The sequence below is a fragment of the Chlorocebus sabaeus genome, chromosome 4 (assembly GCF_047675955.1).
Source record: "Chlorocebus sabaeus isolate Y175 chromosome 4, mChlSab1.0.hap1, whole genome shotgun sequence".
NCBI classification, from domain to species: Eukaryota; Metazoa; Chordata; class Mammalia; order Primates; family Cercopithecidae; genus Chlorocebus; species Chlorocebus sabaeus.
Genome location: NC_132907.1, coordinates 77,051,219 through 77,069,595, shown reverse-complemented (window position 1 = coordinate 77,069,595; position 18,377 = coordinate 77,051,219). Strand labels below are relative to the sequence as shown.

Sequence of the window (18,377 nt, the reverse complement as noted above, 5' to 3'; positions counted from 1 at the left end):
GCCTCATGAATCCCCAGTGAAATTGGGAATAACAATTTAATTTTACTACACTAGATAAACAAACCACTGGCCTTAAAAATAATTGAAACTTGATGCTGTGTAATGTCTTTTATAAAAACTTTCACTGGTGAATGGTTTTCTACATAAAGCATAGGATGTAAATTATTGTAGAATTTAAACATTTTAACTCTTAACATTTATGCAATATGTATTTTCAACTCAATGTCAGGGAGGACCTTTAGCACTGACTTTCCTGGTAGACAGCGCCTTCTTCCAATCATGCCAGAAAAGTAGGCTTGTCTCCTGGAATTCCCCATATGGCCGCCTTCTTGGGTAGTGAAACTCACATGTCCATTTCCCTCTACTTGAAGCCTTGAATCTAGTAGAAGCTTCTATCCTCTCCTGGATCACTGCCCGAATACTCTCCTAAATCCAAGCATGACATTCCTCTGCATAAGATATTAGACCTAACTCTCCATTACACCTGGAATGAAACGCAAACTCTCAGCATGTTCACCTTCTATTTTCCTCTCTTACCTCTGTATCTACACACACTCTCACCCACGCTCTTCAGCCATGCCAACAGCCTCTCAGGTCTCCCAGGGCTCCAAGCTTGTGCCTACTGTTTCTTCTGCCTGGAATATTCTTTTCCCCACTGTTGAAGTTACTCTTAGTTCAGGTCTCAGCTTAAATGTCACTCTTGCAAAGATGCTCCCACACCTTCTGACGCTGGGCATTTTTGTTCCTGCATTTACCAGAATTGATGAGATTATGTAATGTCTCTGCTCCTCTAGATTAAAACTTCCAGGAGGCAGGGATGTGTCTGTTTTGTGGACCCATAACAGTGCCCTATAACAGGTTCTGATCCATACCAAGCACCCCATGTCTGTTCAGTGTTGAAGGTTGTCTCCAGGACATTATGTTCATGGAGAGCATGTGTCTTCTGAACATTGCCTTTGGCAGCTGAGATGACTTCCATAAATGGGCCAAAATTTCACCTCATCCGTTGTGCTTACTATGAAGATGAGTAGCTGATGAACTCCAGTTAGAGTAATTATTCTGTTTCCAGGCAATAACCTTAGTAGTAATTGTCCTAAAGCCCTGAGACATTACAAGTAATGAGTACTGATGGCTCATGCATCTGAGCGTCCTCCCAAGGTAGAGTCTGAAATGAAAAATGAAACTGTGTATTATTTGAGGGAGACAAATAGTATTACATTGTGGGAACTTTTCAGAAACACAACACGATGAGTGAAAGCTGAGGATGTCCTTCCAGGTTATTGAATGCTGTTGGTATGCTTTGGATCAATCATTATTGAACAACTTAACTGAATGCATTTTAGTAACAGCCTTTGTGAAGTTGCGAATATCAGGCCCCTAGAGAAGCTGGTGGCTTGAAATCTTTACACATTAGTCAATTTTAAACCTAACGAAGTAAAAATGAATTTAGCCCTAATTCTGCGCTGTGACTACTTACTCTGCATCGTGAGTTCTGCGAGGTTAGGACCTTGCTTTGTTCATCTTTGGATGTCACTTTCTAGCACCTAACTGAACCTGTGGTCCAGTAAAGGGCTGGATACGTGGAAGGGCATGTTTCATGGCCATGTGACATCACGCTGTGCAAATAAGGCACATTTCAGAATGCTGTCCTTTTCTTTACTTTCACATCTAGGAACCAGCTTGTAATGAACCTTTGGCAAATACTACAGTGGATTTTTCTTTTTTCTTTTTTTGGAGGAGGAGGAGGTAGGGGCACAACTAAGACATCATTTGTGATTTATTTCCCCTCCTCTTACATGTCACATACCTCTTAGATGGTCAACATTCACCTTCTGCTGTCTCATTTCTGAGTGCCATCGGCCTTAGTTTTAACTAGGATTATTAGAGAGAAATATTTTTGTGTCCATCTTGAGATCTCTCCTCAGATCAGTGTCTAGTTTTCTTTAGCTGATTCTTATTGATAGAATTCTTATTAAATAAAAAAAAATTGTAACTTTTCACAATGGCATGAAATTGATTTCCAAAGTAACCTGTAGTTAAATAATAATGCAGGGTTCCCGTAAGCATGTCTAGTTCTAGCAATATAGTTTACTCATTCCAAAACATTTCTGGATGTTGATCCTTTATTTGCAAAATTTTCATTTTCATAGGCTTCTGGTTTGCATATTAAAACTGTAGTTGTAGTTGAGGTGATGGTAGGGGTCTTTATTGTCTATACCTGTGAGCTGGGTTGAAGTATAAGACATTCTCATACCCTTGATATAATCTATGCCATAAACACTTGGCACTTTATTAAATCAATACTTGGTCTGAAAATTGTCTCATTTTAAATGAATTCAGCTCATGAATTAGCCAGTGGCATCCTCTTCAACTGAGACTCCTTTATCTCCTTCCCCTTCTTCGTATTCCTCCCCTAACATACAGCAGATACTCCCTGGGTAAGAGCTGAAGGGGCTGGCTGTGGCTCTAGTCCGGAGGGCCATGTCAGTGTGATTTAAGTCGGGCAGTAGAATGGGAAGGGCAGTGATAGTTCTTTGCAATTCATTTTTTTATCTTAATGTTCCTAATGCACCATACTGCCTCCTGATGTCTCACAGACTGTACCGTATGTTTTGTTTGGAAGCCTTGGCTCATCTTGTAGGTTGTGTACTTAGCTGGAATGACACAGTATCGATGTTTGAACAGCAATTTATGACACAGATGAGTAACTGGGTGACTGATATGCCTTTTGATGTGTATTTCCAAATAGGTAGATATATATATATTTTTTAACCTTCTGATGTGATTTGCTAGTGATGGTGATGGTGTCATTTTGGTTTTAGAGCTGGAAAATACAGGCTGGGCACAGTGGCTCACGCCTGTAATCCCAGCACTTTGGGAGGCTGAGGCAGACGGATTGCCTGATGAGTTCAGGAGTTTGACACCAACCTGGCTAACATGGAGAAACCCCATCTCTACTAAAAATACAAAAAAATTAGCTGGGCATGGTGGCGCACACCTGTTGTTCCAGCTCTTCGGGAGGCTGAGGCAGGAGAATCGCCTCAACCTAGGAGGTGGAGGTTGTAGTGAGGTGAGATCGCGCCACTGCACTCCAGCCTGCGCGACAGAGTGAGACTCAGTCTCAAAACAAAAAACAAAAAAACCCCCAAACAAACAAAAAAACAAAACTGGAAAATGCAAAAAAAAACCCAAGGAGTGATTGGTAGATGTTTAGATTCTACCACTTCTCAACTTTAGGCAATGTTCCGTGTGGGCGTCAGTCTTCTGCTACTGCAGGCACACATCATACTTCAACTGTATGAAGATTCTTCTATTCTGCTCTATAAATATGTTATTGGATTAGACGAGTAAGATATACACTTACACGTTTGAAGCCGTGAGTAAAAAAAAAAAATTATATAGTTAAAAGGTACAAATAATTGCTTTTGTGATGAATTTGTTCTTCAAATGAAAGATCAGTGGCATTTGTTCATGTATTTCTCGGGTAAAACTTTGTCAAAGTGGTTCAAGTGGCTTCAACATGCTAAGAATATGTTGAAAACTTGTTTTTTTTGTATACAAATGAACAGCTGACATGAGGTTTTTCTACCCTATGAATGCGACATGGGAACATACAAACCACATTAAAATATTGCAGAATTAACGTTTGTTTATTGATGAAGTTGGGAGATGCAGCTCCTTTAAGTAGCCTACCATGGGTGAAAGCAAACAAAGGAATCAGTAATTACAGCGAGGCAAGTGTTGTTCTGTGCATACAGGTGGTAGAGATACAGCAGATAGTCACTAAGTTTACTGCTCGGATCAGTTATATTCTTTTTCTTCAGTCTGTCTCTCCATCCACTTCTTTTGCCTGACTAAGCCATGTGAGATATTCCAGTTCAATTGGCTGTTATTAAAGTATATAAATATCTGTGTAGAGAATATGGAAGAATTCAGCATTGATTACATTTAGTTCAAAGGTCTGAATCACTAGACAGATAAGAGATTTACACATCTTAAATTTCCATCGAAAAGAAGGTATTTGGAGATTAGAAACTGAAGAAAAATATTTCCAAGAATAGCTAGTTCTTAAAACGCAGTAAGAATATGCTTTAGCTCTTGAACAGTGTTTGTAGTTACTGTCTGACTCCTTGGGGAAGTGTCTCCCACTGGAGCTCTCACCTGGCAGGCTAACTGCATTAACATGGGCCACTCAGCTTGAGAAACAGGAAGAATTGCTGTTGCTCCCATCTGCTATTTATGTTTTTCTTTTTCTTTTTTTTTTTTTTTTTTTTTTTTGAGACGAGTCTCACTCTGTCGCCCAGACTAGAGTGCAGTGGCATGATCTTGGCTCACTGAAAGCTCCGCCTCCCGGATTCACGCCATTCTCCTGCCTCAGCCTCCTGGGTAGCTGGGACTACAGGTGCCCGCCACCATGTCTGGCTAATATTTTGTATTTGTAGTAGAGATGAGGTTTCACCATGTTAGCCAGGATGGTCTCGATCTCATGACCTCGTGATGAGCCGGCCTTGGCCTCCCAAAGTGCTAGGATTACAGGCGTGAGCCACTGTGCCTGGCCTGCTATTTATGTTTTTCGTAGGAATTACATGTCCTTACATCCCTATTCAGATGTAGATGTTACTTTTGCTCAAAAGCGCTCCTTTCTCTTGAGTTGCAAATAGCCTACCTAGGTAGCTGGACTCTTGATCATGATGTTTTTTGAAATGAAATCTGTCAACAAACATAGGGCAGGACTGGTAACTAGTATTTTATCATTCTTCTAGCCTTCCCCCTCCAGCCTGATTTATACTACCCACCATCTGAACTTGATGATTGTTTCTCATGACCCCATAGGGAAACTCCTTGGATGTAGGAACCCTGCCTGATTTTTGTTTTCCTAGACCTTCAGACACTACTTGGCCCAGAGTAATTGCTCTTTGTGAATCACTGCTTTAGTCCAAGCTTTTACAGTCCTCTGCCCAGGACTACTTTGAGTGTGGCCCAACACCAGTTTGTAAACTTTCTTAAAACATGAGACTTTTTTTTTCTTTTTTCCTTTTTAGCTCATTAGCTATTGTTAGTGTATTTTATGTGTGGCCCAAGACAATTCTTTTTCCAGTGTGGCCCAGGGAAGCCAAAAGACTGGACACCCCCAGACTTGCGTTTAGTCTTTAAGACTATACTACCTTGGGGAAGAAAAGCAAAAATGATTTTTTATTACGTGTATTTAAACCAGTATTTACATTTGTAGGGATCTTGGGCAGGTTATCCAGAGAGCGAGTTTCTTTTCTTTTTTTTTTTTTTTTGAGACGGAGATTCACTCTTGTTGCCCAGGCTGGAGTGCAATGGTGTGATCTTGGCTCACTGCAGCCTCTGCCTCCCAGGTTCAAGCAATTCTCCCGTCTCAGCCTCTGGAGTAGCTAGGATTACAGGTGCCCGCCACCACACCCGGCTAATTTTTTGTATTTTTAGTAGAGACGAGGTTTCACCATGTTGGTCAGACTGGTCTCAAACTCCTGGACCTTAGGTGATCCACCCGCCTCCCAAAGTGCTGGGATTACAGGCGTGAGCCATCATGCTCAGCCGAGAGCTAGTTTCTTGATTGATAAAATGTTCACTTCTTGTTGATATTCTCTCCGGTGTAGTTAGATGGCTACTGAATATATCCTGAGAGCAGGTCCTAAGAGTTTGTTTTTCATGTTATTGTTGGAAAAAAAAAAAAAAAAACTAATATTTTAATAATAGGAATTAAAGATATGAAGACCCTGATCTCTGAAAGTTGAGTGGTTCAAATACGGTGAGCAATGCACTCTTAACTAGACCCATATCTTAAGGGAAAAAAATGTTTTTAGTAGTTTTCTTGGTATCCTCTAATCTTCAGAAAAAAATTCTTAATAGGCAGTCTTGATGTAAATAAATCACAATTCTGTATATTTAAAAAGCTGCTTGTGCTACTGTGTCATTCCTCTGGAATTTTCAAAAGCTGGGATTTTTCTGTATACTTTGAAAGCTAATGAAATCTACCAGCCCACGCGGTAGTAAACAACCAAGAATTCTTGATGGAGGTATTGTAAAGAAAGGTGATAAGGGGCCGGGTGTGGTGGCTCAAGCCTGTAATCCCAGCACTTTGGGAGGCCAAGGCGGGTGGATCAGGAGGTCAGGAGATCAAGACCATCCTGGCTAACACGTGAAACCCCGTCTCTACTAAAAACACAAAAAATTAGCCGGGCTTGGTGGCGGGCGCCTGCAGGGAGCCGAGATTGCGCCACTGCACTCCAACCTGGGCGACAGAGTGAGACTCTGTCTCAAAACAAAACAAAACAAAACAAAACAAAAGAAAGGTGATAAGGCTATCTAATGAAGGACCCAAAGAACTCTCACTGAGCTCACCCAGAATGCTTTCCTGGATTAAAGCACAGACTGAAAACCCATTCTTAACATTAGTGACTTGGGTATGGCTCATTTTGAAGAAAGAAAACTGCCTAAATCTATGGTTGAGCTTGCACACATTACAGGTCTCTGGAAATAAGATGCTTAAACAGGTTCTGTAATCTGATTCTTGCTAGGGGAGTGTCCCCTGACATTGCTTTCTTTCTTTTTTTTTTTTTTTTTTTTTTCTTCCGTGATGGAGTCTCGCTCTGCCACCCAGGCTGTAGTGCAGTGGCTCACTGCAACCTCCACCTCTCGGGTTCAAGTGGTTCTCCTGCCTCAGTCTCCCGAGTAGCTGGGACTACAGGCGTGCACCACCACGCCTGGCTAATTTTTGTATTTTTAGTAGAGACAAGAGTTTCACCATGTTGGCCAGGCTTGTCTTGAATTCCTGACCTCAGGTGATTCACCCAACTTGGCCTCCAAAAGTGCTGGTATTACAGGCATGAGGCACTGTGTCTGGCCCCCTGACATTGCTTTCTAAAATAAGATTACCTGTAGTTATCAGTGTTCGCCAAGCATGTATGAAACACAACGTATGTTAAGAGGCTCTTTAATTACATAAATGCTTATTTGGGGGATTCTTGTTCTCAGTCACCTTTTCTCTTTTGGATGGATATATACAATTTGATTGGCACTCCTATTGACACTTTATTTGGTTTGTGACTTGTTTGTCTAGGTGCCTTTCTATTAATATATTTTTTTTCTGTTTAAACTGCTCTCTTTTTTCAGTACAGCACTGGACGTTTTCTTTGAAATCTTCCAGATTCATTTGGTTGTCTTCCTTACGTCAGCTGTCTTATGCGGGAAAAGTGGTCACTGTTCAGTCAGTTCAGTCTACATAGCTGGCCATCTGAGTTTTTTTTATTGAAACCAAAATAAAACTTCAAAGAAATGAAGAAGCTGAGCCTCCCTCCCCTTCCTTTCAACTAACACCTACTGATGTTTATCTTGGAAATAATTTGATGTTTATTTGATGAAACCTGTAGTTAAGTGTTAAGGGAGATAACGTCAAGCTTCAGAACAGTGAGGAGAAACCTTTAGTATTGTGTGTCTAGCATTTGATGCAAGTGCTCTGCGGAACCCACGGAAGCTGGGATAAAACTGCTCGTCTGATCTCCAAATAGTCTCATCTGAATGTACTGAAGCATCACCGCATTCGTTCCAAATCTGAACCTGACCTACTTTTCCTCTTCATCTCCTGCCATCTCTTCCCTAGTTTGTCATCTTATTTTCCAGCACCACGAATGGTTCATAGTTTCTGATAAATATCTGATGTATGGCATCAGTTATATGACTATTTAAACATGACTCATAGTGAACTGTATTTAAATATTGATATGACTCCATGCGTTTTCAAAGAATATGTGGAATATTCCTTTTGAGTGTCAGTTATTAATCACCTGTTTTCTGTTCAACTTTGGTTATCTTCAGTAAATTTTTTTTTTTTTTTGAGATGGAGTCTCGCTCTGTCACCTAGGCTGGAATACAGTGGCCAGATCTCAGCTCACTGCAAGCTCCGCCTCCCAGGTTCAAGTGGTTCTCCTGCCTCAGCCTTCCGAGTAGCTGCAACTACAGGTGCCCACCACCATGCCTGGCTAATTTTTTATGTTTTTAGTAGAGGCGGGGTTTCACCGTGTTAGCCAGGATGGTCTCGATATCATGACCTCGTGATCTTCCCCCCTTGGCCTCCTAAAGTGCTGGGATTACAGGTGTGAGCCACTGTGCCCGGCCCAGCTCTTTCTTAAAGAAAGCCTTGGCAAATATGGAAATTTTCCTTGTTCACTATGGTAAATAATTCTTGAGGTCACTAAACTCAGGATCTAAATAAAACAGATCAATGTGTTAGTACATGGAACAGAAGGCCATATTTTTGGTGATAACTGTTGACCCCACACTCACCCTGGGGTCTTCGTGTCAATGTCAGGATGTGTTTTAAAAGCCTAGGCTGTCAATCTTGTAATACAACTTTGGCTATCTTTCTTCTAGAGCCTTGCAAAGTAAAGCCAATCCTACTTAGGACCCAGTTAGGAATTTGGATATATGTGTCGTATTTGCATGTGATACTGCCCTTCATTTGAAAACACAGGCTTAAATTAGTGAAGTAAAACTCTTTTAGTCTGGATTACCCCCAAAATCTGTGAATTTGTACTAATTCAAAATCCTCTTTGTTGGTAACTGTTGTAGTGAGGTCTTTGGAAATTTTATCCTGGTAGCATGGAGGCGTTGCTTCTTCTCTTCATTCGTCTAGTTTTGTAGTCAGAACTGTTTATAGAATTGTAAGTTTAAAGTGACCCTATGCTGTGGTTTGAATATATGTGTTCCACCAAAATTCCTGTGTTGGAACCTAATGCCCAGTGTGATAGTATTGAGTAACAGCTGAGGCCTTCTGGGAAACGCTGAGGTCATGATTGTTCCACCCTCACTAATGGGATTAGTGCTCTTATAAAACATGTTGGGAAAAAAATAAAAATAAAAACAAAAAAATAAATGTAAAAGAAACAGGTTGGAGCCCAGGAGTTTGAAGCTGGGGTGAGCCTTGATCATGCCACTGCACTCCATTCTGGGCCACAGAGTGAAGCTCTGGCCGGGCGTGGTGGCTCACGCCTGTATTCCCAGCACTGTGAGAGGCCAATGTAGGCAGATCACCTGAGGTCAGAAGTTGGAAACCAGCCTGGCCAACATGGTGAAATCCTGTCTCTACTGAAAAATACAAAAAATAACTGGGCATGGTGGCGGGCACCTGTGATCGCAACTCCTCAGGAGGCTGAGGCAGGAGAATCACTTGAATCTGGGAGGTGGAGGTTGAAGTGAGCCGAGATTGCGCCATTGCCCTCCAGCCTGGGTGACAGAGTGAGACTCCTCAATAAAATAATAAAATAAAAACCAGAGTGAGTCTCTGACTCTTTAAAAAAAGAGAAATAATGTGCTAACTTCATCAGCATATATACTAAAATTGGAACCACAGAGAGATGAACATGGCTGCTATGCAAGAATGACAGTGCAAATTTGTGAAGCGTTCCATATATTTTGAAAAACAAAAAATAAATAAAATAAGGTTGAAGGGAGTGCCCTAGCCCCCTTTTGTCCTTGATCATGGGCTTCCCAACCTACAGAACTATGAGAAATAAGTATCGATTCTTTATAAATTACCCAATCTAAGGTATTTTGTTAGGGCAGTAGGAATGGACTAAGACACCTACTAAACAAAAAGACAAAATTGTTGTGATTTTGATCTTAAGTTGGAAACATAAAACCATCGTTACAGAGATGGCAAAACTAGGCCAAGATTTATTTTTTCAATGGCATTTAAAAATATTTAATAGTCTCTTTTAATTATAACATTACAAAATAACACCTTTTAGTCTGTTGAGCACAGGCTTGTCTAGTGCTTACCACGTGCCAGGCAGGCCACATTCTAAGCTTTACATAGATTGACATTTTACTTTTTTTTTTTTTTTCTTGAGGCAGAGTTTTGCTCTGTTGCCCAGGCTGGAGTGCAGTGATGTGATCTCACCTCACTGCAACTCCCGCCTCCCACATTCAAGCGATTCTTGTGCCTCAGCCTCCTGAGTAGCTGGGACTATAGACATGTACCACCAGGCCCAGCTAATTTTTGTGTTTTTAGTAGAGATGGGGTTTGGCCATGTTGGCCAGGGTGGTCTCGAACTCCAGGCCTCAAGTGATCCGCCCGCCTCAGTCTCCCAAAGTGTTGGGATTACAGGAATGAACCACTGCGCCCGGCCCAAAGATGGACATTGTAAAATACAGCAGCTAGATGAGGTGGATTCTTTTATTATCCCACTGTACAAATGAAGAAACTGTGGCACAGAGAAATAAATAACAGGTTACGTAGCCAGTGTGACCCAGAACATCTTAGTTCATGTTGCATTTCTCTCATTTGCTGGAAGCATATCAGTAAACAACAACAAAAAAAATGTTTTGCTTCCAGTTTGAGTAATATTTCTGTGACTTCTTTAAGTGCTGTATATTTGCTGCATTTGCTGGGAGTGAACGAGGCCCTGAAGCTTTCGTAGATCTGTGCAGGAACTGGAGTGAGCCAGTGTGTGCCACCATGGGTGTCCCTCGATGTCCTCTCCTCTTGCCCCTTCAGCTGTGCTCTGTGGGAGTCAGGCCTGTGGGGACAGTTCACAGGAACAAAATAGAAGCTCCAACCAAGAGCTGCAGGATTTAAGAACAAGGCTGCAAAACAAGTACATGGAGCTGGCACGCAAACTCAGGGCTTTCTGAAACGCAAACTTCAGCGTTTAATTAAATGGGGGTGGGAGGGGACTCTCAACTGAGATACTGAACTGCACTGTGTCTCTACAAAATGCGAGTGTCCCACATTTTAAGGGTGAATGAATATCTCTAAAAGAAAACACCTCTCTCATTCACGTCTATTCTGTATGCTTTCTTGATTGGCTGAGAAAGGAGTGAAATCATGCTCTCCTTTCATGCCCCTCCTTCGACTAGGAAGGAGTTCTTTGATGCACCATTAATAGTTTTAGCAATTACTCTCAACCACGGTGAATGTGTAACTCCTGTTTTCTTTTGAATTTGATCAATGACTCAGTTGTTATTAAAATGCAAGAAACAGTAGAAGTTTTTGTGTATATATACCTGTGATGAGTGTGGTTGAGAATGGTCCTGTGGCTTTATTTCTCTTTTTTGTTCAACTTTATTTTTTAGATCAGTTTCACGTTCACACAAAATCGAGTGGAAGGTACAGAGGTTTCCCATACAAGTCTTGCCCCCGCCCATGCGTAGTTTCCCTCATTATCAACATCCCCTAGCAGAGTACATCTGTCACAATTGATAAACTTGCATTGACACATCATTGTCACCCAAAGTCCTTTGTTTACATTAGGGTTCCCTCTTGGTGTTGTACCTTCTATGAGTTTGGACAAATTTATAATGACACGTATCTACAATTAGAGTAGCATAATTTTATCTCTTTATAAATGTTCAAGTCAGGGCTTCTTATTTTAATTTAAGGGGGATTAAATGATCATAAGTGCAATTGTTATGTCATTGTGCTTATTAATAATCTGTTTAAAGTATCTGTAATGCTTTGTGTTATAACTTTAAACAACAGAAAAGGTTGTTATTTGTAACAGTACATCTTTGCTTGCTAATGTGCTTGAGGAGTCGAAGTAAGTCTAGGAAGAGAAAGTCACCTCAGTTTAAAAAAAAAAGAAGGTAATCATAAGCATTTTTTTTCCTTCTAAAAAGATTTCTTTGTGTGTGGGGGCAGGGAGGACATGTCTTTAAATAAGTGAACATGTGCTTGTAAAATGTTTTTTAAGCGCTCTCATCCCTGCAAGTCTGTGCCTTTCTGAAAATCTGGGTATGAAACCAGATCATGTGTGTAAAGGGAAAGGGAACATTCTGGAACACCTGTAGTCTGTTGCCTCCAGCAAGTCGACATGCTAACATGGTAGGTGACAAAAGGGCATCATGATAAAGCCGCTGAGACTTAAATTCTTGCTTTTTTTTTTTTGGAGCGGGAGTCTCATTCTGTCTCCCAGGTTGGAGTGCAGGGCTGCGATCTTCGACTTACTGCAACCTCCACCTCCTGGGTTCAAGCGGTTCTCGTGCCTCAGCCTCCTGAGTAGCTTGGACTACAGGCGTGGTGTGTACCACCACCACACCCAGCTGATTTTTGTATTTTTAGTAGGGACAGGGTTTTGCCATGTTGGCCAGGCTAGTTTCGAGGTCCTGACCTCAGGTGGTTTGCGTGCCTCAGCCTCGCAAAGTGCTGGGGTTACAGTCATGAACCACCGCGCCCGGCCCCCTCCAACCTTCTTAACTTCAGTTTCCTGTGTCTAACTTGGCACTACTGATGTCTGCCTTGCGCTCTGAATTAGCGGAGGGTGAGGACTGGCCGGGCACAGAGTAATGCCCCTATAAGGGTTGGCTGTTCCTGCCATTCTCCCTGTTCTAATCTAGATCTCTGTTTCCTTACAGCATTCACAACACATGGTCATTATTTTATTTGTGAATTTGTTTTACTTGTTTGTGGACTGTGTCTTACCATATGATCTTATTGTTGGTGAACCTGTCTTTTTTTTTTTTTTTTTTTTTTTTTTTGAGAGAGAGTCTCGCTCTGTCGCCCAAGCTGGAGTGCAGTGGCGCGATCTCAGCTCACTGCAAGCTCCGCCTCCCGGGTTTACGCCATTCTCCTGCCTCAGCCTCCCGAGTAGCTGGGACCACAGTTGCCCACCACCAAACCCGGCTAGTTTTTTGTTTTTGTATTTTTTTTGGTAGAGACGGGGTTTCACCATGTTAGCCAGGATGGTCTCGATCTCCTGACCTTGTGATCCGCCCATCTCGGCCTGCCAAAGTGCTGGGATTACATCCTTGAGCCACCGTGCCCAGCCGAATTTGTCTTATTTATGTGTGACTAACCATTTCCCTTCCTAGTCTGTCATGAAAGCTTTATGCCTGCAGGTCCTGTGTCTGTCTGTCTCCTTAACACCCTGCACCTTGGTTCTCACCGGATGCTTGTCCACTGCCAGCAGAAAACAAAGCACTGCTGTGTCCCTGCAAAGCACTGCAGCTCTTGCCAGAATGTTCATCGTGTGTGACTTTTCAAGTGCAATAAGTAAAATAAGTTTACTATGTGAAACTGGATAAAGATAATTTTTTGTAAATATATCCTTACATTGTAAACTATCAGATAGGGTTGAAGTTTTCTAATTGATATTTTAGGTTCTTAAATATTGGAAGGGAACTTTTAATTTGGTAAGAGTCTATACATGAAAATATTTCCTTTGTATACCTTCTTGATAAGATTATACGCATTGTACATTCTCGGAATCTGGAGGACACAATAATGAAGTGAAAGGTGGCTTTAACACCACGTGTGCTTTTTCAGACAAGTAAATTAGTCCATGCCAGTGTAACGGGATCTGCTTATAAGTGATCTACTTTAACATCAGACTGGATTCTCTGTGGTGTCACTTTTTGTTTGTTTTGTGTATATAGGTAACAATGATATCAAACCTCAAACATAAATAAAACATAATAGTGTTTTCCAGTATCAGGAAAACAGATTCCGTAAGGATCCCTGATGCATGAGTGTCTAGGGGCCTAGGTTCTAGTTAGTAAACTCTACTAAGTTGAGAATCTGACACTGGGCACGACCAGAGGAATCCCGGGAGACATCGTTTACAACTCTGCATTTTAGGGGTGAGGGAGCTCGTGACAGAGAGCCTGAGTGTGGCCCACAAGCACATTGCCGTTGTGTACATCGTCAGACTTAAGAGTTCTCTTTTAGCCATGGGACTTGATAGGAGGGAAGGCATTGAATATATGTTTGTGTTTATGTATATCAAAAATACTGTAATTATAGTTTTTTTTTTTTTTTTTTTTTTTGAGACGGAGTCTCGCTCTGTTGCCAGGCTGGAGTGCAGTGGTGCAATCTCGGCTCACTGCAACCTCCGCCTCCCGGGTTCATGTGATTCTCCTGCCTCAGCCTCCTGAGTAGCTGGGACTACAGACGCACGCTACCATGCCCGGCTAATTTTTGTATTTGTAGTAGAGACTGGGCTTCACCAGTTTGGCCAGGCTGGTCTCAATCTCTTGACCTTGGGATCCACCCACCTTGGCCTCCCAAAGTGCTAGGATTACAGGTGTGAGCCACCATGCCTGGCTGATACTATAATTATAGTTTTAAAAAATGTACTTAAACTTCACTGTTGAAGTGGGACTTTTTTTTCCCGTAGTGACTGTCAAGTAATTTATATTTAAAATTATTTTTGCTTTCTCCCATTCTGAAGATGGCGCTTTATGTTATAATTGTTGATATTGTAACAGACATCTTATAAATGCTAAATCTAAATGCCAAATATATGATATAATTGTATTCAGGAGACCAAATCTATCAATACCACTTTGTTTCCATGGTTAATTTCTTTTTAAAAGTACTCTTACCTCAGCAATTTAATATGAGATTAATGATAGTAAATTTTATAGGCCTTTACAAATTAGTAAATTAGCTCTGTGTAGAAAGTTACCTTTTTTTCTCTAGGCAGAAAATCTCAGTTTTTGCTGTTTGGCCCACTTTTTTAAAAAACAAAAACATACAGAGAAAAATTGCTGGAGTGGCCAAAGGAAAAATGGAGAAAGGGATAAAAGAAAGATAGAAGAAGAAATTGAGGTCACAGTGAATAAATACATTGCTCAGGATAACTCAAGGATTAGCAGAAGCCCCAGGATTCAGAACCAAGTCTGTATAATACCTGAGCTTGTATGCTGGCTTCTATGGAGTCAAAACGTAAAACTAGGGGACAGTAGTGCATTACTATTAGTAAGTTGAATAATATCAATGCGTGGATAGAGAAAAAAAATCAAGAGAATTCCAGGAAACAACAACAACAACAAAACACGGTTAGATGTTTTCTAGAATCTTCTATAATTATTGGAGAAGGCTTCTCTGGGGTATTTGGAGGAAGTCTTTCAGCCAGAAACAATAGCCACAACTTGTCCCAGCTGTGGGGTGGGCTTGACCTCTTTAAAAGACGGTTGAGACTGTCTTGACAAGAACTCAACACTCCTTGTAAAATTAAAGACCTGGCTGGGTGCGATGGCTCACGCCTGTAATCCCAACACTTTGAGAGGCCAAGGCAGGTGGATCATGAGGTCAGGAGTTCGAGACCAGCCTGGCCAACATGGTGAAACCCTGTCTCTAAAAAGAAAAAATATTAGCTGGGTGTGGTGGCGCGTGCCTGTCATTCCAGCTACTCGGGACCCTGAGGCAGGAGAATCGCTTGAACCTGGGAGACAGGTTGCAGTGAGCCAAGATCGCACCATTGCACTCCATCCTGGGTGACAGGGCGAGACTGCAACTCAATAAACAAACAAACAAACAAACAAACAAATAAATAAATAAATAAAAGACCTCTGGAAAGGGGGAGACTCTAGACTGTGGGAGATGTGGCTGCCCTGAAAACTGACTGAACTTTGTTAAATACAACTCATGAGTAGAGGAATGAATAGTGCTGTGTTTTGTGTGAACTCACATCTCTGTGACTAGATGCAGGCTTCTTGGGATATTTGTAACTTGAAGAAATCTGGAAGGACCTCATTCTCTAATTGCCCATTTTCCCAGTTTGCTTTACAAATCGTTCTGTGGAAAGTCTTTTTGAAAAGAGCATGCTTGCTCCCTCTCAGCCTCTGGGGTTCTGAATGCTTTGGCCGTGACCGCTGAGGATCACCCTGCCTTCCATCAGTTAGCTTGTGTCACCTTATAAAAGTCATTGGGCCATTGCAGTGGCTCGCACCTGTAATCCCAGCATTTTGTGAGGCTGAGGCCGGTAGATTGCCCGAGTACAGGAGTTCAAGACCAGCCTGGGTAACGTGGCGAAATCCTGTGTCTACAAAAAAATACAAAAATTAGCTGGGCATGGTGGCGCGCCTGTAGTCCCAGCCACTCCGAAAGCTGAGGTGGGAGGATTGCTTGTGTCTGGGAGGCAGAGGCTGCAGTGAGCCGAGATTGCACTGTTGCACTCCAGCCTGGGCGACAGAGCCAGACCCTGTTTCTAAATAAAGAAATAAATAGATAAATGCCATTTGGATATCTGAAAGCAAGGTTTATCTTTTAAATGTCATCTGGATTTCTGACTGTTGGATTCTTAAAGTTCTGAACATGTAAAGTATAGGCCACTGGATCTCAGAGCTTTTTATCCAGGTAACCAGAGGCTGAGAAAATAACCTGTAGGTTCTATAAAGGACGTGGATCCTGACTTCATACAGGTCAACAACTATGTTACTGTGTTTTCATCTGGTTTAGAGGATGGGGAACCATCAGTGTTATTATGCCTTCATTCAATTACGAAAGAAATCGGTTGAATACCAGACTGCTCAATGAATGTAGTTTCTGTGTATTTTGCGACTTTGGGATCGATCTGAAGTTGTGCCTTTAACCACAAATGCTGCTTCTTCAAAAGGTGCCAGTGGTTGGGGATCAACTTTGATGTGGCCTATAAAGTTCCCAGGCCAGCACTTAGGCCTGCCTTTCAGGACATAACCCCTCAGCTAGATTTAAGAAATTGCATCTCTTTCAGTGTGAGACAGCGACAGGAATGAAGTGTGTTCGTATCCGTGTTCTGGCGCTTCGTATGTACATTTATGTTGCATCTTTAACTTAAAAAATCAGTAGACTTTATGTTATGAGAATCAGAGGATAAATGCACTACAGAGGATGAGAAAATATTTAGCATTTTTGTGGTCTCTCTTCAGCAGTGCCTCCCTCTTTCCCGGAAAAGGACATTGGTGACCAGAAAAATTGTGATTCTGTGTGCATCCCAGGCCACCACGGAGTTGTCTTATGTGTAGACTGGCCATAGCCCAGGGCCATTCCTCTTCTCTCTGTCTTGTTCTCAGTTGCTTATCATCATTTCCATTCAAACACTCGAATATTCCAGATCTGGGATAGTGGGCAGATGGTTTCATGCTATTCAGTTTTCTAGTAAATATCTTTTCAAGGGTTACCTGTAGTCAGTCATACTGTCAGAATTCTCACTTCAGCTCTAAATGTGACAGTCCCTTGGCTCACACTTAAATTTAACCCAGTGCTTGTAAAGTGTTGAAATTAAAGGACCTAGCTGATACCTAATGTCCGTTATCTGGAGTAGCCTCTGTCGGTAGCTGGAGGTATTCATTTGATGTGAAAACTATTGTGTCATAGTTGACAATAAAAGAATTTTTTTCAGCATGCGCTACCACTATGTACTGGATAAGACTTTCGTAGTTAAAATATCTGTTTCAGCCCCAACTGGACATGACTCTTGGGTATGCTGTTGTTTAATAATCGTTACATGAGACAGTTCAGTGTTTATCCAGACTGGACATTCTCATTGCATACATTTGAGGGTTAATAAAACCAGGCTCAAGACACTTCAGTATTCTTTTAAACTCTGAATGATGCCCCCTGTAGAATGTGAATGATTTCCAGCCCGTACTATAACACCGTGTCCTAAAACATGCGTATTTCTGGGTGCCTACAAGATGGCACAGAATGAGTCAACACCATAATATCTTAAAAGATATGTACCACACTGCCATTGTGCTTGTTGATAGTTTAAAAAGCACGTTTACATGTGGTGCGTCTATTCTAAGGCTCCTTGATTTCCGTCTCTTTGTACCACCGTTCCACGGGCTCCAGCATCCTTTAAGTATGGAGGCCCTGCTCCATGTCATAGTGACCATCAACAAACACTTCCATCCCCAGTTAATTGTAGTTTGCAAAATTATATATGTGTCACGTTGTAGAAACTAATTGGCGTAAGTATTACTATAGACAAACACTTATTAAAATCTAGAGGTCTTCTTTTTTGTATTTTGGTGGCACTATTTTATTTCTGAGATCTCAAACTTTTACACTTTCATGGCCCTTGTGAGCTCAGACCCCCTTACCCTGTGCCTGCAGGGCCCAACGCAGGAACCATCCCTGTTGCTGGCCTTGCACTGATGGTGGGCCTGTCCTGTGTGGGGTGCAGTAAATGTGAGTCTTCTTGCAGCCTTCTTGCTTTCATCCAGAAGCAAATTTGGTCAGAACAGGAGCCATCTGCTCCTCTCTTGGGGATGCCTGTAGCAGCAAGTCAGGATTTTTATCTCCTTGGATTGCAACATTCAGGGCCTTCTGTGTGGTAGATCCCTCCTGAGCTTCGGGGCCAGCAACAGTCTGGATGGGTATGATTAACTGGTGAGGAATTTCAGAAGCCAGATGCAGTTACTGTTCAACCATGAGGCTTTTCCAGTCACATTCAGTCAATGCTAAGTCATTTTCCTGGCATACACTTTTTTTTAACCCTACCTAAAATCACTTTTTAGGTAGGGTTAAAACCGTTTGAGTTTGAGAGCTCAGAAAATAAAATAGTGCCACCAAAATACAAAAAAGAAGACCTCTAGATTTTAGTAAGTGACCACAACCTTTTTACCTTTTTTTAAACTTCAATTTAGAC

At 41.7% G+C, this 18,377-nt stretch overlaps 1 protein-coding gene and 1 non-coding gene across 3 annotated transcripts in view; both read left to right on the top strand.

The window, feature by feature from the left end:
* The window catches only part of BASP1 (brain abundant membrane attached signal protein 1), a 59,721-nt gene that overhangs the window by 13,898 nt on the left and 27,446 nt on the right, over positions 1-18,377 (top strand). Inside the window, exon 1 of one of the 2 annotated variants that reach the window (XM_073014829.1) lies at positions 18,261-18,330. The exons of the other annotated variant lie outside the window; for it this stretch is intronic. The gene's annotated coding sequence lies outside the window, so the exon portion shown is untranslated. Of the gene's footprint in view, positions 1-18,260; positions 18,331-18,377 lie in introns of those variants that run through there. 2 annotated transcript variants of the gene reach the window in all.
* LOC119620835 (U6 spliceosomal RNA) lies at positions 9,335-9,439 on the top strand. Its single transcript, XR_005237401.1, has one exon. It is a non-coding gene; the product is annotated as a U6 spliceosomal RNA (small nuclear RNA).